Consider the following 26,586-nt stretch of genomic DNA (forward strand, 5'->3'; position numbering starts at 1 on the left):
ACCGACCAATTTAGGAATATTTAAGGATTTTTTTGATGTTATTTCTGAATTATGCCTCGTACAGTTGAACTCAGTTACGAATTATTTTGGAAGATTTTTGGACCTCATATTTTCTAATGTATCGGATATTAATGTTTCTCGTGTGGATCCATTTGTGACACCTGAGGATGTATACCATCCTACCCTTGCATTATCTCTTAATGTTAATGGATCGATGGATAAGCTTATTAGTCAAGACTGTCTTCGATATGATTTTAAACGTACTGACTTCTCAATTCTTCACGATTTATTGTCTCGCGTTATTTGGCCACCACTTACCGGCGACCTCTCGGGCTGTTTATCGTCATTCTACGATGAGATTCATTATTGCTTCCGTCAAGCAGTGCCAATATCTCGTATGAGCGCTTATACACCCGGTGCGCCATGGTTCAGCAAAGAATTAAGAAGTCTGAGAAATCGAAAGAACAGATTGTTTAAAAGATTTAAAAGTGTCAACTCGAACTTGAATTACACGAGATATATTAATGCACGTTACTTATATCAGGAGAAGTCTAAGGAATGTTATGAAATATATTTGGAACGTATGAGATTTAACCTTAATGCTAATCCGAGATGTTTTTATAACTTTGTGAACTCTAAGAGGAATGTGACGAGTTTTCCAAATACACTTAGGTACTTGGACAAGGAGTGTTCGGATGTTCATGGAATTGCTAACTTATTTGCTGATTTTTTTGAGAAGACTTATGTTGAGTATTCGGCCGTTGATGTATATTACCCTTACAGGATTCGCACTTTCGATACGATTCCCAATATATGGTTTACGTCTGACGAGGTGTTAAGTGCACTTTGCTCCTTGAAATTAGATTTTAGCCCTGGCACGGATGGAGTTCCTTCAGCGGTATTAAGGAACTGTGCATCCGTGTTGTGCATTCCCCTGACGAATCTATTCAATTATTCTTTGTCATCAGGTTGTTTTCCTACGTTATGGAAGGAGAGCTACATTATACCCTTGTACAAGAAGGGAAATAGGACGGAGATAGAGAATTACAGGGGAATAGCCAAACTAAGTGCTATTCCGAAGCTTTTTGAACGATTGGTTACTGATAGACTCGTTCACTCATTAAGGTCTATATTTTCGGTGTATCAACACGGTTTTATGAAAGGGAAGTCTACGTCGACAAATCTTTTGGAGTTTACCTCATATATACATGATGCATTCTCAAGGCGTAATCAAGTTGATGTTGTCTATACTGACTTTAACAAGGCCTTTGATAAGGTTAATCATCGTCTATTGTTGTATAAGTTATCTGCGCTAGGGTTTCCTCCAGCTTTACTATGCTGGATTTCATCCTACTTGTCTGACAGGGTTCAATGCGTTATGTTTAAGGGTCGAACATCTCGTAAGATATCGGTTACATCTGGGGTTCCTCAGGGAAGCCATATCGGACCAGTACTGTTCGCTCTTTATCTTGACGATTTGTCATCGGCCATCCATCATTCAAATATATTGATGTATGCGGATGATGTGAAATTATTTTCGTCCATTAGTACGACGGTTGACTCTTGTCGTTTACAGGGAGATCTGGATCTGGTTGTTCGCTGGTGTGACATTAATGGAATGTGTCTCAATTTCGGCAAATGCAAGAAGATGACCTTCTTTCGGTCCAATGCTTTATTGACGGAATATTATATTGACAACGTTAAATTGAAAGACGTTCAAATATTTAATGATTTAGGTGTGTTAGTTGATCGCAGACTGAAGTTTGATTCTCATGTTGAGTCAATTGTCTCCAGGGCTATCTCCACACTGGGTTTCATTAAGAGATGGTCGAGGGAATTTAATGATCCTTACCTTTCGAAACGTATCTATACCTCACTTGTCCGTCCGATCCTGGAATATGCGTCTGGCGTTTGGTCTCCCGGTTATCAATGTTATGTTGATAGAGTTGAATCGGTTCAGAATAGATTTCTACTTTTTGCGTTACATGGTTTAGGTTGGACTGATCCTCTGGATCTCCCTCCTTATGTAAATCGCTTGAAATTGATAGATTTACCGACTCTGGAGCGAAGACGTTTAGTGTTTGATGTAATTTTTATTAGTAGACTCCTGAAAGGTGAAATCAACTCACAGCAATTGATTAGTAAACTTGACATTAATGTTCCTTCACGTGTTACGCGACAATACATTCCATTGAAACTACCCGTCGTTAGAAATAGTTACGAGGAACACAGTTCCTTTTACCGCCTCTGTAGACATTACAATGAATTTAGCAACGTATTTGATTTATCTGATCCGATTCATATTGTTAAACGAGTTTTGATACACGTCGTCCAGCATCGTACACCACTTTAAGCTTTGCCATGGAACTTCGTTATAATTCTACCTAAGTCTTTACCCCGTACCCTGGAAAATTGGCTGTCTCGAGAACTGTTCCAGTAAAATTCTCTCCTGTTCTGATCGCATCACTGTTCCTGCCTTCCAAGTTGTTCCTGCTAACCTATATCATCTGTCAGAAAATTGTTCCTGCCTCTACCGTTCTATTTGTCTCTTCAATTTACTGCTTCCTGATTTACTGTTTCCTGATTGTTGTCTCACCAATTCCTATAATCTGATGGATTCGAATGTTCCTGTCACCAGCTTACATTTTTGTTCCCGTTTGTGACAATCCCGTTATTATGCCAACGTACACCAGTTTTTTTTCTTCTCAACTTCTTTTTTTCTGGTCGTAATTGTCACATTTTAAAGAAATTGAGGCTATCTATTTTGTTCATTTTATCCAGTTTTTTTTATCGTTACATAATTTTTTTTCTGGTCCGCATTTCTTGTTTAACGTTAAAGTATATATAAACCTATTGTACTAATGAATTTATCTTCAAGCTGGCTTACCATAGCTGAATGAATAAATAAATAAATATATATCTTTCGTCCGATTTGAACTTATATGGTCACAAAAGCCAGAGTTTTGCCGTGATTTGCTTCAAATTTTGCACAAGGGGTACGTTTAATAGTATCGTTAAGTGTGTCAAATTTTGTTAAAATCGGTTCAGATTTGAATATATCTCCCATATATAGCTTTCGCCCGATTTACACTCATATGACCACAGAGGCCAATTTTTAACTCCGATTTAGTTGAAATTTTGCACAGGGAGTAGAATTAGCATTGTAGCTATGCGTGCCAAATTTGGTTGACATCGGTTCAGATTTAGATATAGCTCCCATATATATATGTTTTTCTGATTTCGACAAAAATGGTCAAAATACCAACATTTTCCTTGTTAAATCGCCACTGCTTAGTCGAAAAGTTGTAAAAATGACTCTAATTTTCCTACACTTCTAATACATATATATCGAGCGATAAATCATAAATAAACTTTTGCGAAGTTTCCTTAAAATTGCTTCAGATTTAAATGGTTCCCATACTTTTTTGACTAAAATTGTGTTCCACCCTAGTGCATTAGCCGACTTAAATTTTGAGTCTATAGATTTTGTAAAAGTCTATCAAATTCTGTCCAAATCGAGTGATATTTAAATGTATGTATTTGGGACAAACCTTTATATATAGCAACCAACGGATGTGATATGGTATCGAAAATTTAGATCTACAAAGTGGTGCAGGGTATAATATATTCGGCCCCATCCGACTTTAGACTTTCCTTACTTGTTTTTTTTATAATAATATGTATTTTTACATTTTTGCTCAAAAACCATTTACATAATTTTCGGGCATATGAAAAACGTTTGAATGCAAAGCGTTTTCAAATTGCTGTGGCAAAAATCAGACTAGCCTACAACAAATTTTTAAATAACCTCAATTTTAATATGAGTATGTGAAATCCAACTGGTTGGATGATTATGTGAAATCAACACTCGGTTCTGGGCGAAATTAGCATTTTCTTACCATTTTTTTTATAAGAAAAAGACTTTCGACAATAAAAAAGTAAGACATAAATTCTTCTAAAACACATATACTGTACAAATTCTTATATTGTCAAAAACGACGTATTTTGTGAAGGTTTACGACTTTTTTGACGTTTAGTAAAATACGTCGTAAATGTATGTCAAATACCTTACAATTTACGACAGACCATCTCTGGTCAGCATACATAAGTGTATTACCTAATCGAATTGCCATTCATAAATAAACAGAACAATAAAGGTCCAAGATGACTGCATTGAGGAACACCAAAAGGCGCATGTATCGACTCCGAAATAATGTTATCAAATACTACACATTGAGTTCGATTTGTCAGATAACTTTCAAGCCAGGATACCATCAAGTCACTGAAACCCATGCGATGTAATTTCTACAGTAGAAGTGAGTGCTTTACTTTGTCAAATGCTTTACTAAAAACAGTATAGACGACATCAGTCTGTAAACGATCTCTAAAGCCTTCATTAATCATTGTGGTCAGTTCCAAGATATTTGTTATTATGGCGACACTTTCACAAGTCGAACCTTTTCCAAGGTAACGGGATCAAAAGGAGGTAATCCCTCACGAAAGAGATTCAAGGAACGCAGAAATGCTTTGTGTATCATAAAGAAATTAGGATCAGCCGTCCCAAGCACGTTGTCGGGTAAAAAAGCGATTCCTTAAAATGGGCTCAAGGAATTCTTGAGGCTGGAAAAAGGGAACGATCACCGGATGAGCTGCCATCTTCCAAAAGGGATCAACGATCGTTTGCCTCAGTTGCTAAAGACAGCCTTGTGATGGCTATCATTAATAAAGGAGCATTGGACGGTATGGTTCCAAAGCAAAAATGGGGGAAATTGAGAATGCTTTGTCTGGCGTCTACTCACAGGTGCTGTAAAAGTTTCCCGGCCCAGATCCTCGACACCAAGAGGATGGTTGGTATCAAGGACGATTTAAGCTAGTCGCATTTGAGGACCAGAGGTCTATAGAATGTTTTAAAGCTGCTCTGATACTAATTAGTGAAGTTTGGGAAGGAGCTGCTCTAGAGTTAGTCGAGAAGAAAGACATACCGGCTAGACCTAGAGCACATGTGTGGATACCTGCAAACCCTCCTGACCCTGAATCTATTTGAAATAGACTGAAACAATGCAATCCAGATCTTCCAACAGCTGATTGGAAGGTTGGCCGTTTGGATGAAGTGGATGGACCAAGACGGCATGCAGTGTTTATATTGAACACTCAGTCTTTGCCACATCTAGCAAAGTCTCAGGGCCGTGTATGTTATGGCTTTCATTATATACAAATTAAGGTATATAAAAACGATCAGCTAAATGATTCAGAAATGGACAAGCCTCTGCCTGAATCAGAAGTAAGCGGATCCTCTTGCGAAGTCGAGGGAGATACCAAAGTTGAAGACATGGATAGACACCGTATGCGAGAGGAGATTTCTATTGCCTCAGAACTCACCAAAGTTGAACCTATGGTTATTGCGAGAGTCACCGAGATCTCTGAAGAGGATATTCTTGATGACTCGACTGAAACGGCTGATGTGACGGTTGTTGAAAATCTCGATGGTCCTACGGATCCTCCAGATAAATCTTCACCATTGTAAGGCTGCATGTGCTGCCTTAAAAGTTCTCCTGATGAAAGGGGACATAGATATAGTTCTTATTCAAGAACCATAAGTTTATAGAAACAAAATATGTGAATTGAGTACTCCGGGGTTCAAACTATTGCAGTATACTGGTAATGATGTAATTCGAGCCTGTATAATTGCTAAAAACGAGCATAACTTGTTTCTGCTTCCTTCAATGTGCAATGCATACACTGTCGTTGCCAATTTAGAAATAGCCAAATGCAAATATTGGGTATCTTCGGTCTATATGGGACATGACAGGGAGATGCCTCCATGTGCCGTTAAGACCTTAGTTGAGGAGTCACTGAAAACAAAGACGAAACTCATTATGGGATGCGATGCGAATGCGTATCATAGTATATGGGGAAGTAGGGATACTAATGCAAGGGGAGAGTCGCTAATAGAGTTTATTTTGCGTACTAATCTGGTAGTTTGCAACAAGGGAGATGCCCCAACCTTTGTCACTAAAAACAGGCAAGAGGTTTTGGACCTCACCTTGGCCTCGCAAGAACTGAATGAAATGATATCTGAGTGCACTGTGCAAGTTATCGAACATGCAGTGGAGAGGATTACTAAGGCCTTCAACATTTCACTGGAGCTGCATGCCCTAAAGGGAAGCCAAGGGGAAAAATCGACCACCATGGTGGTTTACGGAGACTACGGAAGGTGCTAGCATCCACCAACTCCGCTCCAGGTTTCAGGAGAGGTAATATTGGACACACATTTTCCCGGAAATCAGACGGTTGAACCATGCACTGGCGGTGCCACAGTGGCTCATCAGTCGTTTCCTATCGACGAAATTGTATCAGAATCTAGAATAAAATGGGCGCTAAATAGCTTTGGATCATTCAAATCTCCCGGACCTGATGGAATTACTCCGGCGGAGTTACAAGCGGTGGCTGACAGAATTATACCCTGGTTGTCGGCGATATATATAGGATGTATCAACTTAGCATATATTCCACGAAAGTGGAGAGAATCAAAAGTCGTTTTCATACCTAAAGCGGGAAAAGCCTCTCACTCGAATGCGAAGGATTTCCGACCAATCAGCTTATCATCATTCCTACTTTAGACTCTGAAGAGGATGATAGATACTTATCTTAGAACTAGCGTCGATTCAAGTTTGCTCTCGAAACGACAACATGCATACTCGACGGGCAGGTCTACTGAGACCTCATTACATGAACTAGTCAGCTTTATTGAAAGCTCACTATCTGTCAAAGAATACACAATCGTGGCATTTCTAGACATCGAAGGGGCGTTCAATAACGTCCATCCGAGCTCGATATTAAACGGACTGACAACTCTGAATGTTAATCCAGGTATACTTAGGCTGTTAGACGAACTTCTAAGGAAGAGACGCATTTCAGCCACACTAGGACAAGCAAACATACAAAGGTATGTGATCAGAGGCACTCCTCAAGGAGGAGTTCTATCACCTCTTCTTTGGAATGTTGCTATAAATTACCTTCTGGTTTCCCTAGAAAAAGAAAGGATACAAGTGGTGGCATACGCAGATGATGTGGCGCTAGCAGTCAGGGGAAAATTCCCATCCACAATCAGAGATATTATACAGAGAGCTCTCCGGATGACTGAGAAATGGGCGAAAGATAATGGTCTTGGTGTAAATCCAGCACAGACAGAACTAGTCATGTACTGCAAAGATGGCAAAACTCCCACGGTTAGGCCCATTTCCTTAGGGGGTACTGAAATTCCCTTTGATGGGTGTGCAAAATACCTTGGCGTTATTTTGGACAGGAAGTTGAATTTTAGGCTTAATATTGAAGAGAGGGCGAGAAAAGCCACGGTAGCTTTGTACTCGTGCAAAAAAGCAATAGGGAAAAAGTGGGGACTAAAACCAAAAATTGTGCATTGGCTATACACGGCAGTAGTTAGAATAGGGAAAAAGTGGGGACTAAAACCAAAAATTGTGCATTGGCTATACACGGCAGTAGTTAGACCTATAATGCTATATGGTGTTGTAGTCTGGTGGCCGGCACTTCACCAGCCGACAAGTTTAGACAAAGTTCAGCGTATGGCGTGCTTGTGTATCTCAGGTGCATTCAGCAAGACAGGAACAAATTCCCTTAATGTCATACTGCATCTATTGCCTTTAGACATTTTGGCCAAACAGTCAGCTGCAACAACGGCTGTGCGTTTGCGCGAGCTATCGCTGTGGTCGGAAAAAAGTTACGGTCACAGTTCGGTCCTCAAAATAATGCCAGAGGTGCCTAACGTAGTGCATTACACTTTGGCGAGACCACTTTTCGACAAAAAGTTTGAGACTCTAATTCCCAACAGTGAGGCGTGGTATACACGGACCCCGGTGAATAAAAATGCCGCAAACCTCTCAATGAGATAACTGAGCAACACAATATTCACCTAATATGGGTGCCTGGCCATAGGAACATACCGGGGATCTGCGAAGCAGATGAGCTAGCAAGGCTAGGAACTACCTTACATATTCCAGGGGAACTAGATTCTGTTGGTATGCCTCTGACTACCTGCAAGCTCTTACTGCGTGAGAAGGCTGTCATTATGGCAAATGTTCGATGGGAGAATTGCAAGGGTTGTAACGACACCAAGCAAATATGGCCCCATTTAAACTTAAACCGCACACAAGATATGCTAGTGTTCTCGAGACGCCAGATATCACTCCTGATATCTGCTATAACGGGTCGCTGCCTGATAGGCGATTTTACAAAAACTGTTGGTGCCAAGTATAATGACTATTGTATGAGCTGTCATGATGCGGAGGAAAAGGAATCAATAAAACACCTCCTGTGTGAGTGTCCTGCATTTTGTGTAAGGCGTAAGCAACTTTTAATATAACACACATAACCAATCTCTCACACCAACACAATGAATTGTAACACATAACAACTATGTTAGTTAGTTACACCGTATATCTCCAATAAATGACTGTTTGCAAATACAGATACAAGGACAAATATATCATTTGCATTGGCACCATTGCCAACATTAGATGAACCGCATCAATTTCTGCAAATTTATATCATTTCGTCGATTGTGGATCAGATAAATGTGTGATGTAATATACAGGGAACACAACAGTTAAAGAGACGATTTATTGAACAATTGCAAACATTTTTTACGCTAATAATGCTATCGTTAATATGTTTAAAACAGCATTGGAATAAATGCCATCGGATACGCACAAATTTGTCATAAGAGCGGATTGTACCCCAACAGGTGAACATGTGCGAAGATTCAATGCACCCACAGTTAATAATAAAGTCACTGATCCCCATCTACACGACATTGTGACAACACAGATGGTGCATGGACCGCGCGGTGCATTAAATCCATTATCGCCTTGCATGGCTGATAAGGTTAAGGTTAAAGTGGCAGCCCGATTAAGATTCAGGCTCACGTAGACTATTCAGTCCATTGTGATACCACATTAACTAAAAGTACCTATTACATATGGGCATTTCTAGTTTTAACCGCTGAACCTTCTCGATTATTTTCTTCTGTTGAACCAACCAGATTGTTCCAAAAACATTAGCAGACTGCTTAAGTTAACGTTTTCCAGATCCGCCAGTAATCTGAAGCTATATGCTCCCAAAAGTTGCTTGCGCTTTACACAAAATGCAATCAATTAAACACACTCACAGAAGAGGTGTTTAATTGATTCCTTTTTCCTCCGCATCATGACAGCTCATACAATAGTCATTATACTTCGCGCCTATAGTTTTTGCAAAATCGCCTATCAGGCAGCGACCCGTTATAGCAGATATGAGCTTGAAGGTAGCTAGGGGCATACCAAAAAATTCTAGTTCCCCTGGAATATGTAAGGTAGTCCCTAGCCTTGCCAACTCATCCGCTTCGCGGTTCCCCGGTATGTTCCTATGACCAGGCACCCATATTAGGTGAATATTGTGCTGCTCAGCCATCTCATTGAGAGATTTGCGGCAGTCGATGGCCGTTTTCGAGTTGAGGAACACAGAGTCCAAGGATTTTATTGCAGGTTGACTGTCTGAGTATATATTAATGCCCACATTTTTTGGAACATTACTTCTCAGCCAAGTCGCCACTTCTCTTATTGCTAATATTTCATCATGAAAAACACTACAGTGATCAGGTAATCTTTTCGCTATTCGAAGTTCCAGATCATTAGAATATACTCCGAACCCCACTTGTCAAATCAATTTGGAGCCATCAGTGTATATCTATATATTCTTTATTCCTCGGGGTCAGTGTGCATCACGCCTCACTGTTGGGGATTAGATTCTCAAACTTTTTGTCGAAAAGTGGACTCGCCAAAGTGTAATCCACTACGTTAAGCACATCTGGCATTATTTTGAGGACCGAACTGTGACCGTAACTTTTTTCCGACCATAGCGATAGCTCACGCAACCGCACAGCCGTTGTTGCAGCTGACTGTTTGGCCAAAATGTCTAAAGGCTATAGATGCAGCATGACATTAAGGGAATTTGTTCCAGTCTTGCTGAATGCGCCTGAGATACACAAACACGCCATACGCTGAACTTTGTCCAAACTGGTGAAGTGCCGACCACCAGACTACAACACCATATAGAATTATAGGTCTAACCACTGCCGTGTATAGCCAATGCACAATTTTTGGTTTTAGTCCCCACTTTTTTCCTATTGCCTTTTTGCACGAGTACAAAGTTACCGTTTCTTTTCTCGCCCTTTCTTCAATATTAAGCTTAAAGTTCAGCTTCCTGTCCAAAATAACGCCAAGATATTTTGCACACTCACCAAAGGGAATTTCAATACCCCCTAAGGAAATGGGCCTAACCGTGGGAGTTTTGAGATCTTTGCAGTACATGACTAGTTCTGTCTTTGCAGGATTTACGCCAAGACCATTGTCTTTCGCCCATTTCTCAGTCATCCGGAGGGCCCTCTGAATAATATCTCTGATTGTGGATGGGAGTTTTCCCCTGATTGCTAGAGCCAGGTCATCTGCGTATGCCACCACTTTTATCCTTTCTTTTTCTAGGGTAACCAGAAGGTAATTTATAGCAACATTCCAAAGAAGAGGTGATAGAACTCCTCCTTGGGGAGTGCCTCTGTTCACATTAGAGGTGTGCACGTGAGTAATATTGTGCTAACGCTCACGCACACTCACGATGGAGAAATCTTATTCACGCACACTCACGCACGATATTTTTTGGTAGGACTCACGGTCACGCACGCTCACGAAAAGAACATATATACTCACGCACACTCACGCACGAAAATCTTTTAAATGTTATGACTCACGAAATATATCGTGACTCACGAAAAATGTCGTGCCTCACGAAAAACTTCGTGACTCACGAATAATTTTATGAGTGATTTACCTATAGAACCTGACTGAAAACATGAGTATGGTTAAAATCGAGTGCGTTATAAAACTCTTACCACCTAGGATGTTACTAAAATTATAAATGAATTCAACTCGTAAGCATTTTATGTTCGTAAGCGGGATTATTTTCGTGAGCGTGTTTTTCCGAAATTCGTTACTCACGCACACTCACGAAGATATTATTTTCGTGACTCACGCTCACGCACGACATTTGGTTGGTTAATCACGCTCACGCACACTCATGCCGTTGCCGTCAGCGTGACTCACGACTCACGCGTGAGTCACGAAAATGTTCGTGAGTCACGACAATTTCGTGTCACGTGCACACCTCTAGTTCACATACCTTTGTATGTTTGCTTGTCCTAGTGTGGCTGAAATACGTCTCTTCATTAGAAGTTCGTCTAATAGCCTAAGTATACATAAATCAACATTCAGAGTTGTCAGTCCATTTAATATCGAGCTCGGATGGACATTATTGAACGCCCCTTCGATGTCTAGAAACGCCACGATTGTGTATTCTTTGACAGATAGTGAGCTTTCAATAAAGCTGACTAGTTCATGTAATGCGGTCTCAGTAGACCTGCCCTTCGAGTATGCATGCTGTCGTTTCGAGAACAAACTTGAATCGATGCTAGTTCTAAGATAAATATCTACCATCCTCTCCAGAGTCTTAAGTAGGAATGAGGATAAGCTGATTGGTCGGAAATCCTTCGCCCTCGAGTGAGAGGTTTTTCCCGCTTTAGGTATGAAAACGACTTTTGTTTCCCTCCACTTTCCTGGGATATATGATAAGTTGATACATCCTTTATATATCGCCGACAACCAGGGGATAATTTTGTCAGTCACTGCTTGTAACTCCGCCGGAGTAATTCCATCAGGTCCGGGGGATTTGAATGGTGGAAACCTATTTAACGCCCATTTTATTCTACACAGAAAAAAATATCACCAAAATATTTCCAATTAAAAAGTTAATTGAATTTGAAATTTTTTTCAATTAATAAATTAATTGGTACAATTAACTTTTTAATCAAGATAGAAACATTAAGTTAATTAAGTCAATGATTGAAAATTTTAAAATTTTTAATTAAAAAGTTAATTGATACAATTAACTTTTAATCAAATTCGGAAGACTAAGTCAGTTTATGATGATGATGAACATTTTTTTTAAATTTTTAATTGTTTTTTTTTTTCAAACAATCAATTGTTAATCCAAATAAAAATTCTAAGCCAATTCAGAATTTAATTGAAAATAGTTACCTTTTTTTAATTAATAAATTAATTGAGTTTTGCAATCAACATCAATTAAATTTTTAATTGAATCAATTAAAAAATTAATTGAAATATGGCAATGAAATCAATTAATTTTTTAATCAAGAATTTTTTCTATGCCCAATTAAAACTGTGATTGATACTATTATTTTCGTGATTGAAGACATTTCAATTAAAAAATAATTGGATCAATTAATTTCGTGATTGAATCAGAAAAAAATTTTTTTGTGTGTAGATTCCGATACAATTTCCTCGATAGAAAACGACCGCTGAGCCACTGTGGCACCGCCAGAACCTGGTTCAACCGTCTGATTTCCAGGAAAATGTGTGTCCAATAGTACATCTCCTCACTGGACGTTGTCCAATTGCCCTCCGATGTCTGGAAGCCTCGGACGTATTCTCAATACTGCTGCAGTAATCATTCCAAGAGTTATGCTGAGCATTTCTCAGTTCTCGCTTGTATCTTCTGAGATTCTTCTTGTAAGCGTCCCAATCCTCAGGGGCTCTAGTGGACTTTGCTTGTTAAAGAGCCTCACGATTTCCTCATATTACTTAATTCCGTAGACCACCATGGTGGTCGATTTTTCCCCCTTGGCTTCCCTCTAAGGCTTGCAGCTTCCAGTGAGATGTTGAAGGCCATAGTAACCGTCCCACTGCGTGTTCGATATCTTGCACATTTCTCATATTTGTGTCTGTTATTTCCGGTATCATCATTCCCTATACCTATTCCAGTCAGCTTTCCTAACATTTGGCGGAAATATGGTCTTGGTGGTATGAACATCAAATTTGAAACTGATGTAGCGATGATCTGAGAAGCTGTGTTCACTTAAAACCTGCCACTCAGATATCATTTCATTCAGTTCTTGCGAGGCCATGGTGATGTCCAAAACCTCTTGCCTGTTTTTAGTGACAAAGGTTGGGGCATCTCCCTTCTTGCAGACTACCAGATTTGTACGCAAAATAAACTCTATTAGCGACTCTTCTCTTGCATTAGTATCACTACTTCCCCATATACTATGATGCGCATTCGCATCGCATCCCATAATGAGTTTCTTCTTTGTTTTCAGTGACTCCTCAACTAAGGTCTTAACGGCACATGGAGGCATCTCCCTGTCATGTCCCATGTAGACCGAAGATACCCAATATTTGCATTTGGCTATTTCTAAATTGGCAACGACAGTGTCTGCATTGCACATTGAAGGAAGCAGAAACAAGTTAAGCTCGTTTTTAGCAATTATACAGGGTCGATTTGCATCATTACCAGTATACTGCAATAGTTTGAACCCTGGAGTACTTAATTCACATATTTTGTTTCTATAAACGTATGGTTCTTGAATAAGAACTATGTCTATGTCCCCTTTCATCAGGAGAACTTTTAAGGCAGCACATGCAGCCTTACAATGGTGAAGATTTATCTGGAGGATCCGTAGGACCATCAAGATTTTCAACAACCGTCACATTAGCCGTTTCAGTCGAGTCATCAAGAATATGCTCTTCAGAGATCTCGGTGACTCTCGCAATAACCAATAGGTTCAACTTTGGTGAGTTCTGAGGCAGTAGAAACCTCCTCACGCATACGGTATCTATCCATGTCTTCAACTTTGGTATTTCCCTCGACTTCGCAAGAGGATCCGCTTACTTCTGATTCAGACAGAGGCTTGTCCATTTCTGAATGCTTTAGCTGATCGTTTTTATACACCTTCATTTGGATATAATGAAAGCCATAACATAAAGGGTGATACGGTCAAAATTTGGTCAAGGAAAAACGCGTGTAAATCGGTGAAATCGTTTATTTAAAAAATCAAATTAAATTTCTTTTTCAAGTTCAATTAGTATAAAATTCAGGAAAAGTATTCAGTTAGGCTTTCGCTTTTCCAAATCCGAATTGCCGGGCCTCACGCTTGACACCTGCCATCAGATTTTGTACAGCCACCTTGTCCACCTTCTTCGCCGCAGAAAGTTAGTTTGCCTTGAACTGCTGCTCGTCCTTAGCAGTTTTTTTGGTCTTCTTTAGGTTCCGCTTGACAATAGCCCAGTATTTCTCAATTGGGCGGAGCTCTGGCGTGTTGGGAGGGTTCTTGTTCTTGGGAACCACCTGCACGTTGTTGGCGGCGTACCACTCCATGGCCTTTTTACCGTAATGGCAAGATGCCAAATCCGGCCAAAACAGTACGGAACAACCGTGTTTCTTTAGGAAAGGCAGCAGACGTTTATTCAAACACTCTTTCACGTAAATTTCTTGGTTGACAGTCCCGGAAGCTATGAAAATGCTGCTTTTCAAGCCACAGGTACAGATGGCTTGCCAAACCAGATATTTCTTTGCGAACTTTGACAGTTTTATGTGCTTGAAAATATCTGCTATCTTTCCCCTTCCTTTTGCCGTATAAAACTCCTGTCCCGGAAGCTGCTTGTAGTCGACTTTGACGTAGGTTTCGTCGTCCATTACCACGCAGTCAAACTTCATCAGCATCGTCGTGTACAGCCTCCGGGATCGCGCTTTGACCATCGTATTTTGTTTATCACCGCGATTTGGAGTCACTACCTTCTTGTAAGTCGATAGTCCGGCTCGTTTTTTGGCTCGATGTACGGTTGTAGACGATACACCCAGCTTATTTGCGGCATCTCGGAGAGAGAGGTTAGGGTTTCGCTTGAAACTACCGGCAACTCTCTCTGTCGTCTCAGCGGCTTCCGGTTTTCGATTTCCCCCCGATCCAGACTTCCTGGCTGTAGACAAACGTTCCCCAAACACTTTAATTACATTTGTAACGGTTGATTTGGCAACTTTTAGCGATTTTGCCAGCTTTGCGTGCGAGTAGCTCGGATTTTCGCGATGCGCGAGCAAAATTTTGATACGCTGCCCTTCTTGCTTGGACGGCATTTTGACAACTGAAGAGTGAATTCCAAAATCAAAATAGGAGCAACATTCTACACACACACACCTTCAAAATGAGGGGTGTTCAGGTTAAATGCAAAATTGAAAGAAATACGTCAAGGTTATACAGTAATCCCTCGATTTACGTCGTGATTGGTCCCGGAATTTGACGACGTTAATCGAAACGACGTAAACCGAATTAAAAACTGCTCATACTTACTCCTAAGGCCATTTATGTATGTATGTGCATGTACATAACAAAACAAACTTCAAAAATAAAGGTAATTCGGTAATTCATTCAGAGCTCTCCACCAAAATTAATTTCAAATATCATCAACTTACAAATGTGATGTGTCCAGTTTTTCGTTTGCTTGGAAGTGCTTTGTTCGCGAGCAACCTCCATACAATATACTGCTGTTTACATTCGGGCTCATACACGAAAATCCATGGTTCATCACTTCTCACGATGTCATAGACGTTACTCGAAGCGATCGTATTTTTGGAGCATTTCTCTACCAATCGAAACGAATCTTTTTGAGCGATTGACAAATTACGGGGGATCCAACGTGAATAAATGTTTTTGACCGCCAAATGTACATGCAATTTTGAATGTATGCTGCTCCCAGTAATGTCTAAGATTGTCCCAAACTCACGACAGGTCTTGCATCATATCAGGCGCACAGCATCAACGGTTTCCGGAACAATTTCGGTAAAAATTTCAGAAAAAAATGTTACGATGTCATCATCGTTGATACTTACTTTACTTATGGAAGGCGTTCCTGATAAAGTGGGCAAAAAAATCGACGACGTAAATCGAATGGCGACGTAAATCGAAGTTTAATGGAACAAAAAATTTGACGACGTAAATCGAAACAACGTAAACCGAGACGACGTAAATCGAGGGATTACTGTATTGACCAAATTTTGACCGTATCACCCTTTACACGGCCCTGAGACTTTGCTAGATGTGGCAAAGACTGAGTGTTCAATATAAACACTGCATGCCGTCTTGGTCCATCCGCTTCATCCAAACGGCCAACCTTCCAATCAGCTGTTGGAAGATCTGGATTGCATCGTTTCAGCCTATTTAAAATAGATTCAGGGTCAGAAGGGTTTGCAGGTATCTACGCATGTGCTCTAGTTCTAGCCGGTATGGCTTTCTTCTCGACTAACTCTAGAGCAGCTCCTTCCCAAACTTCACCAATTAGTATCAGAGCAGCTTGAAAACATTCTATAGACCTCTGGTCCTCAAATGCGACTAGCTTAAATCGTCCTTGATACCAACCAGCCTCTTGGTGTCGGGGATCTGGGCCGGGAAACTTTTCCAGCACATGTGAGTAGACGACAGACAGAGCATTCTCAATTTCCCCCCATTTTTGCTTTGGAACCATACCGTCCAATGCTCCTTTATTAATGATAGCCATCACAAGGCTGTCTTTAGCAACTGAGGCAAACGATCTTTGATCCCTTTTGGAGGATGTCAGCTCATCCGACCGACAGCGTGCTTGGGTCTACTGATCCTAACTTCTTTAGGATAAACAAATCATTTCTGCGTTCCTTGAATCTCTTTCGTGAGGGACTACCTCCTTTTGATGTCGTTACCTTAGAAAAAGTTCGACTTGTCAGAGTGTCGCCACCTGTAGACCCGTCTACAGGTCGACTAATTGTGCCTAACTCTTGGTCATTGCCTAGATTTATAACTCCAGTCGATACCTGTCAACTGGGCCCTTAAGTTAGCAACCCAGTGGATGACTTGGAATTTCGCTGCATGGTGGCTTAATATCCCACCACACTTGAAATTCTTAGTAGGTATCTATTACGATGAGTTTATCCGCTATTAAAAAACACGTCCGTTCCGTTCGACGGTTGAATAGAGAATGCATGGCTGATGGAAAGTGCACAAAACTGTTAGTTGTTGAAACATGTACGGGGAACGATGGATATCTAGTTTATCGTCGGCGTTCAAATGAAGATAATGGTCGAAATATCAAAGTTGAAGTCAAAAATCAAGATATTGAGATCGGAAATGAATTCATTGTACCATATTGCCTGCTTCTATCACGAATTTCCGAAACACATACAAACGTTGAGAGTTGTCATTCGGCCAATTCAATCAAATATTTGTGCAAGTATGTCACAAAAGGCAGTGACATGGCTGTGTTTGCGAATGACGAAATCAGTAACTTCAAAATGGGCAGATACGTCAATACTAATGAAACATTGTGGCGATTATTTTCATTTCAAATTCATGAAGGATATCCCACAGTTGTACACTTAGCAGTGCATTTGGAAAATGGCCAAAGAGATTACTTCACTTAGGCTATTGCGGCACAACGAGCTGAGAGACCACCAGCGACAACATTGACTATGTTCTTTGCAATGTGTGAAGCAGATCCTTTCGCAGCGACTCTGATGCACGATGATTACACTTGGAATCAATCAACAAAGAAATTCCAACGACGCAAACAAGGAACCCCAGTTTGGCCACAGGTGTTTTCCACTGATGCACTAGGTCGCATGTATTCTGTTCATCCCAGAAATGATGAATGTTTTTATTTGCGACTGCTGTTGGTAAATGTTCGTGGGCTAAAATCCTTCGTGCATTTGAAGACTGAATGGGCACCAATGTCAAACATACCGAGAAGCATGTCAACTAATGAGTTTGCTGGAGAAAGATTCTCATTGGGATTTAACACTTGCGGATTCAGTTATTTCATCAAATGCGTACCAAATACGAACGCTTTTTGCAATTATCATCGCCACATGTTTTTCCTTCATAACCAATTCAGTTATGGAACAAATACAAAGACAACATACACGCAGAGAAGAAACATGATTGTCACATCATATTCGAAGAGCAAACTAATATGATAGGAGCTTTTTTTCCGGCGACCATGTAACATTTTAACCTGCAACCATGTTGGCTCAGTGAACATGGTTCTAAGAAAAATATAATTGTCCCCATCTAAAAATGTTATTATATTATAAAAAGTATTTTGTTTGAATGAAAAGACAATGGTCACGATTTAAAATGTTATGGTATTCATTAAATTTGTTTTTCTTCTATGTACAGTTCTGTACAGTTGCCTTTTATATTTCATAGATTCCCATATTGTCAATAATTGCCTCCCCAGCATAGTTTGCTGTACCCAATGTTATCTATGTGAACAAATGCGCATGTGTATTGTCTGTAGGCAGAAGAGTTATCAGCGGTCTACCTAAATATAATAGAACCATTAGATAACACACAGATGAGTATGCTACGCAAGCGTATAGTAATAAAATCCATGTGAAGGATTTCCACATGAACAGATAGCAGCAAACACTTAGCTACAATTAGAATAAGAAGTATTTTACATTCTAGTATATAAGTCATTGTAAATTATTAATAAATTGAGTTTCCACTAAACCATCGTGGCGGGCACATCGCTTTCTTTTCTTCCTTCGCCTGTATCTTCGATGTACAACTAGGAGTTAAAAGAACATGGTCACAACCTAAAATGTTTTGATCTTTATGAAAAAAAACTTCTCTCATCGTCGAAAAAAGGATGCCACTTGAGAAAAGCAAACACAAAATTAACTTTATTTATTTGTTTTTATTTATTTATAAAATAATTCATTGTTTATTTGTATTTACAATGCCGTTCAAGCAAACATCATATATTTTTACATACTCTATTTTATTTCAATTTCAACAATAAGTAATTATTCCATATTTACATCGTGCCCATCAGTACAAACGCAGACATCATGTAACTGCAAATAAAAATAAATAATCCATATAGCGAAATGCAGAACAAAAAACAGGTACATACATTTTTTCAATTACACTTTCCTTTTTTTGTGTTCACATAAAACCACGTGCCACTTCTGAATAAATAAATTAACACAAACCACAGTAAATCCGTATTCTCCGCCCATTTCAAGAAACAATCAACACACGACTGACGCGCAAAATGAAAATCGTGTGTAACTGCTCAATGTTTTTATAAAATTCTTTTCGCTGCAAAAAAAGTTAAAAATTAAATGGTCACGAAAAAAATGTAAATGGTCTTTACGGCCATGTAATGGTTCTAGACATGTCTATACTTAACCTATAAAAATACTTTTTTCCCTGTAAAAAAGTCAAAAAATTGAATGGTCAGGTAGATGATTATCCCGACCATTCAATGGTTTCAAATTCTATCGTTTAAATGATAGAACATGTTTGCGATATTTGAGAACCATTCAAATGCTTATTGCCACCATACATTTTTCTCCGCTCGAAAACTATTTTTACAAAGACAAAATACATGGTTTTCGCGGCAATTTCTAGATAAGCCTTAAATGAATGCGGCAACCATGCCCAAACATGGTTTTTGTGAGTGTGTGTGTATGTGAAGACATTTTGTATTGCCAAATAACCGATGAAATCTACAATGAAGGATTGATTCTGATTGATGATCAATGTTTGACTATTGCAAACAAGCTACTGATTGAAGTAGGAATGATTGCGCCAAATCGATCGATGCACGATGCATGCAACCAAGAATTAAATCGAGAGCTGCAATACAATGTTGATACATTGCAGGAATTCTTTCGAAATAATGTGCCGTTGCTGAATGAACATCAAAAACAAGTATACGAAACAATTGAACTTGTCTAAATGAAAGTGAATCCAATGCTATGTCACATCTCGATCGAGTTGTGGCCAAAATCAAGGAAATGACAAACGTTTTCGATGTTCCTCCAGGAAAAATAGACCACCAGTATTATTGTCTACAATAATAGACAATAATACTGGTGGTCTATTTTTCCTGGAGGAACATCGAAAACGTTTGTCATTTCCTTGATTTTGGCCACAACTCGATCGAGATGTGACATAGCATTGGATTCACTTTCATTTAGACAAGTTCAATTAAATAACACTATATTTTTGTAATCGAAATAAATTCATTACTGTTGTGAAATGAAATAAAATTTTTCTTTTTCAAATATAAAATCCTCTTTTAATCACCAAACGAAATGTTACATAAAACGAAGCTAGCAAAACGGCGAACGGAGTATACATATATATTTGTCCGGCAGTGCAATTGAATTAATTGTTATATCTCATCTCAGCACTTATTGATCGCTCTTTAATTTGTTTTCGTCGAAAACACAGTTTAAATACACAGTTTTTACGGCGGACTTTCGAGAGGATTACTAACATCATAAATCTCTTCAAATAAAATATAATTGCATCTTCCACAAGGGATCAAAGATTGTTTGCCTCAGTTGCAAAAAACAATCTTGTGATGGCTATTGTTAAAAGAGGAGCAGTGGACGGTACGATCCCACAGCATTTGGATTAATGGTTTTCATTATATCCAAATGAAGGTACACAAAGGCGAGAGTCACCTAGATCTGTGAAGAGGGCATTCTTGATGATTCGATCGGATCCTCCAGATGAATCTTCACCACTGTAAAGCTGCTTGTGCTGCCTTAAAAGTTCTCCTGATGAAGGGAGACATCGATATAGTTCTTATTCAAGAACCATATGTTTATACACAAAAAATGAACACCGAAATTTTTTCAATTAAACACTTAATTGAATTTGGAAATTGATTCAATTAATATGTTAATTTATTCAATTAATTATTGAATAAAATCCGAATAAAACCCATTTAAATAAATGATTGATATTTGTTACGTTTCCAATTAAAATATCACCTTTGTGATTGAAATTGAATAATTTTGAGCGATGGAAAGAGCAAAAAGAAAACAACAGAATGGGTATTTACTGAACAAAGTATGATGGAGAGATTAGTATGTGGAAGTAACTCGTAACGAAAGCCTGTATTTTTGTTTTTCGCGTAAATTGAAAAACATGATTGGCACTGCTGCGTTCGAAATGTGTGCATAAATATTGTGAACGCAACAACAAATCATATCAAAGCGTTGAAATAAATAAAGTGTGCAACAACAAATGGCCACGTGGTAAAGGATTGAAAAAATATATGGCAGAACGCATTTGAAATTACCTGTTTGTGTTTTGTGGTATTCTAAAAATGGAAAACAATCTACGCTTTTTGAAGGTAAGAAATTGTGAAATGTGAATACAGTTTTCCATTGAAGCCTGTTTACATTAAACGCACTAAAATAATATATTTTTTATTCATTTCTTTTAGAGAGCAATTTTATTTCGTGAATCAACTTCATCATTTTATAACATATATACGAATATAAGAATATATTTGCAATCAAAAGGTGGGTACCGTATTAATCTTTTAAAATTGCAATTTTTTTTTCACTCCTAGTTTTCTTATAACCAAGAGCGGTATAGGTTGTTGGAAGATTCACCTTTAAGTTGCGAAGTAGTGTTGGCATTAAATTGCATTTTTGTTTTACCTGCCTTTTTAAGTTTGAACCCAAGTAGGGAGCAGTATATCTGATATAAAACCTAATGAGCTGAATTATGTAATGGTAAAAAAAAAAATTATTTTTTTTGGATTTAAAAATATGAAAAATATCCGAAAATAATACAAATATGTATTTTCCATTTATATTTTTTCTACTTCCAGAAGTAGTATCATCAATATAATATAAAAAAAGGAATTGTTACTAAAATTAAATAAACGAACTCCTTAATACACCTTTTTATGCTAAAAGACTACAACTGCAAAAGAAGAAGAATTATAAATCTGCAACCTGGAACTAAGAATTGAACTTGATATTCTATGCAGGTAATGCTTAACAAAATCAAGATTTAATTGAACAAAATTAAATTCGAATTATTCTGTTTACTTTCAGAAAAACAAATTTAGCTAGCAGGCTGCTGATTTATTGGAAATCTAGGCGCATCTACATATTAGAAGGAACATGCTGACATCGTTAATATGATAAGAAAGATAATGATTTATATAGTTTATTCTTTAGTCTATAGCATAATTCAAAAAAATAAAATATTGAAGTTTTTTTATAAGAAACGCATATTTTTTTCGTTTGTTATTGTTGGTTTCTCTTCAATCATTATTGTTGTTTTTGATCTCAGCTTAAAACCATGCATTGACTAAACTACAAGAGTAGCTTAACCAACAGAGGAAAAGTATGCTTGTCAAATTTATTTGGGCAAAGCCCTATAGACTGCAAGAAGGTTGGATGTACAGCTGTTTCGGAATTACCACATTCCTCATCAGCATCCTCTACTTGCATCAAAACTATCAACCAATTATCCGAATAAATTCGGGTAATTCACTCAACCCAAAGTGAACTACACATGAACCTTCCGAAAAAAGGTTTGATAGGCGGCTACTGCCTAAACAAATTTGCAAGCATATCTCTTTTCCTTTGCCAAACTCAAATCATCGATTTGAATGTAGTTGGCTGGGTTTGTTTTTGAGCGTGCCTCCTCTATCTTCATTCGTTTGTTTGTTATTTTTGATTTCTCCTCAATCACTATTGTTGTTTTTGATCTCAGCTTAAAACCATGCATTGACTAAACTACAAGCTTAACCAAATGCATATTTTCTTTTATTTCAAATAAAACTAAATAAGATTTTGGGTGCGCAATATATAAATTTTTGATTGAAATTTATTGCCAATATCAATTCTTAATTTAGTTGAATCAATCAAATAGTTGATTGATTTTTGTTGTGAAATTAATTAAAATTTTAATTGATCCAATTAAAACTTTGTTTGAATTTTATGTAAAAAACCAACCACTTTTTTAATTGACTCAATCATACAATTAATTGATTCCGTATTTATGTCCTATAACTATTTATTGGACACATCTGCACGGAAAGCAAATAGAATTGAATTGAGCAATACCTCATAATATCGGAAAGATAAATAATAAATAATTTTTATGATTTTTTATAATTTTTAATGGATTCTAACGCTTGTCTGAAACGTTTGACCTCATATATTTTCAAAAATTCGTAACTTTTTCAGATTTAATTTAGCATTTTTTTGACAAAATTTAAATAATTTGTACCATTTTATGAATTCTTAAACAGTTTGAAACAAAAAATTTAACATTACCAATTAAAAATATGAAAAAAACATGTTATAAAAAATTGAATGAAAAGAACTTCCTGTGTAGTTAAAATGAAGAACATCATTGGGAGTAGGTTAGGTTAGGTTAGGTTATGTGGCAGCCCGATGTATCAGGCTCACTTAGACTATTCAGTCCATTGTGATACCACAGTGGTGAACTTCTCTCTTATCACTGAGTGCTGCCCGATTCCATGTTAAGCTCAATGACAAGGGACCTCCTTTTTATAGCCGAGTCCGAACGGCGTTCCACATTCCAGTGAAACCACTTAGAGAAGCTTTGAAACCCTCAGAAATGTCACCAGCATTACTGAGGTGGGATAATCCACCGCTGAAAAACTTTTTGGTGTTCGGTCGTAGCAGGAATCGAACCCACGACCTTGTGTATGCAAGGCGGGCATGCTAACCATTGCACCACGGATGTACTCATTGGGAGTACATCTTCTGGAAGATCTTTTAAAGTTGTGCCTTTGGAAGAACTTCCAAATTTTTTGATGGGTAACTCTGCACTTCTGCCACATAGAATCAGCAATAATTTTTTATGAAATAGCGCAATGACTCATGCAAACGATCCATAAATTCTGTTCCTGGTGTAATACAATTGCTACCGAATCGTTCGTGTTCTCTCACTTCACCTAGGCTCTGCGCTAATCGTTCCAAAGTTCAGCTTCCTTGGCTGAACGAAAACGTCTACTACGCTGTTGATTCATTTTTGCACGAGGGGTCACGCCGTCAATGGCCACACGCTCACAAAAAATCGCTTCTGTAACATATACTCCCAAACATATTTTGCTTCAAGCATATACATTTTTGGGTATTGCCCAAACATTTATATGTTTGATCTCTTCCAATATATAATATGTTTGAAAGCATATTGGTCTAAACAATATATGTTTGGGTAGTCTAAGTTCCAAACATTTTGTATTTTTGCATCCAAATTCAATAATGTTGTCTTCCAAAAAACAATATGTTATTATGTGAACATATAATATGTTTGGAAGCATTTTGCACCCAAAAATATTATATGCTTAAAAAAATTCTCCGAAACAATATTGTGCTCAAAATTTTATTTATTTATTTATATATTTACAATCATAATGAATTATGAAAATAAACAGGTAATATAGGTGCTAACAACATAGGTTTTCGACCTGAATGCTCAAAATTTAGTTTCTGCCCAATTGTATATTCCCCCACATCTTTCTCACTTCCACGAGATTTTTTAGTTCTTAGCACCTTTTTCTGTAATACAAACATTGTAGAAGAAATTATTCAATTGTATGATTTTTTTTTATTTTAATTTTACCTTTTGCCGGACGGGGATTCGAACAGCGGACCACACAGTTTGTAAGGATCAAAGAAGTAGCTGATCAATTGCCCAAGGAAAAATAAAATTTTAATTTTGTAATAACAAGCAACAACCACCAACTTAATTCAATATCGCTCCCTTTTAAATAGCGCTCCAAGCTACTAAACACATATATGTTTATAGGCTATTTCTAAATTAATATATGTTTGCATCCAAGCATATTATATTTACAAACATTTTATGTCCCAAACATAATATGTTCTAACATATTAACATATATGTCCCAAACATGTTATGCTAGTTTATGAACATTATATGCTTGCACTCAAAAATATTGTGTTTAAAAATTTGTGTTCCAAACATATAATGTTTATAGCCAAACATATGAAAAACAGTCTTTTTCATCCGTGCATAAAGAATAATTTCTGTGGTTTAATTAGAAAATACAACTTGTCAATATAGTTGAATATGTCTTTCAACATATCCTCCTGTTATGTTGAGATGGATGTTTGTATCATCGGAATGGGAGCAATTGTGAATAATGCCATTCATATCCAAATAAAGATTATCAAAATCGGGAACCTAAATAGAATACACAAGAAGCTCATAATTATTTCCTCCAACTTGTTACATGTCACTCCACACTTACGCATTGTTCCCAGGCCAATTCACTGAGACAAGGATACCGTTCGCTTATGTAGCGGAAAAATTTCGCCCCATTTTTTGTTGTTATTTTGTATTGATGTCTGCCTTAGGCATATATTTAACTTCAAATGCCTTTTTGTTCTTTGTAATAAACAATTGTTGGCTGAAAACAACACTACACATACACAAAATGTCAAGTTAAGTCATCTGCCATTTTAGTTTGACATTATAATTATCATGGGGGGTACACATATTATTACATATTATTCAACCGTCGAACGGAACGGACGTGTTTTTTAATAGCGGATAAAATCATCGTAATAAGTACCTACTACGAATTTCAAGTGTGGTGGGATATTAGACCACCATGCAGAGAAATTCAAAGACATCCACTGGGTTGCTAACTTCAGGGCCCAGTGGACGGGTATCGACTGGAGTTATAAATTTGGGCAATGACCAAGAGTTAGGCCCAATTAGTCGACCTGTAGACGGGTCGACAGGTGGCGACAATTTGACAAGTCGGACCTTTTCCAAGGTAACGGCATCAAAAGGAGGTAATCCCTCACGAAAGAGATTCAAAGAACGCAGAAATGCTTTGTTTATCCTAAAGAAATTAGGATCAGTCGACCCAAGCACGTTGTCGGCTAAACAAAGCGATTCCTTAAAATGGGCTCAAGGAATTCTTGAGGCTGGAAAAAGGGAACGATCACCGGATGAGCTGCCATCCTCCAAAAGGGATCAACGATCGTTTGCCTCAGTTGCTAAAGACAGCCTTGTGATGGCTATCATAAATAAAGGAGCATTGGACGGTATGGTTCCAAAGCAAAAATGGGGGGAAATTGAGAATGCTTTGTCTGGCGTCTACTCACAGGTGCTGGAAAAGTTTCCCGGCCCAGATCCTCGACACCAAGAGGCTGGTTGGTATCAAGGACGATTTAAGCTAGTCGCATTTGAGGACCAGAGGTCTATAGAATGTTTTAAAGCTGCTCTGATACTAATTGGTGAAGTTTGGGAAGGAGCTGCTCTAGAGTTAGTCGAGAAGAAAGACATACCGGCTAGACCAAGAGCACATGCGTGGATACCTGCAAACCCTCCTGACCCTGAATCTATTTTAAATAGACTGAAACAATGCAATCCAGATCTTCCAACAGCTGATTGGAAGGTTGGCCGTTTGGATGAAGTGGATGGGCCAAGACGGCATGCAGTGTTTATATTGAACACTCAGTCTTTGCCACATCTAGCAAAGTCCCAGGGCCGTGTATGTTATGGCTTTCATTATATACAAATGAAGGTGTATAAAAACGATCAGCTAAAGGATTCAGAAATGGACAAGCCTCTGTCTGAATCAGAAGTAAGCGGATCCTCTTGCGAAGTCGAGGGGGATACCAAGACATTTGAAGACATGGATAGATACCGTATGCGTGAGGAGGCTTCTACTGCCTCAGAACTCACCAAAGTTGAACCTATGGTTATTGCGAGAGTCACCGATATCTCTGAAGAGGACATTCTTGATGACTCGATTGAAACGGCTGATGTGACGGTTGTTGAAAATCTCGATGGTCCTACGGATCCTCCAGATAAATCTTCATCAT

At 38.2% G+C, this 26,586-nt stretch overlaps 1 protein-coding gene and 1 pseudogene across 1 annotated transcript in view; both read left to right on the plus strand.

Annotated features, from left to right (window-relative positions):
- The window catches only part of LOC142225898 (serine/threonine-protein phosphatase PP2A 65 kDa regulatory subunit-like), a gene marked incomplete in the record, with an annotated part of 366,424 nt that overhangs the window by 317,410 nt on the left and 22,428 nt on the right, over positions 1-26,586 (plus strand).
- LOC142227594 (uncharacterized) lies at positions 8,845-19,669 on the plus strand (annotated as a pseudogene).

This window comes from Haematobia irritans, chromosome 2 (assembly GCF_050003625.1).
Source record: "Haematobia irritans isolate KBUSLIRL chromosome 2, ASM5000362v1, whole genome shotgun sequence".
NCBI classification, from domain to species: Eukaryota; Metazoa; Arthropoda; class Insecta; order Diptera; family Muscidae; genus Haematobia; species Haematobia irritans.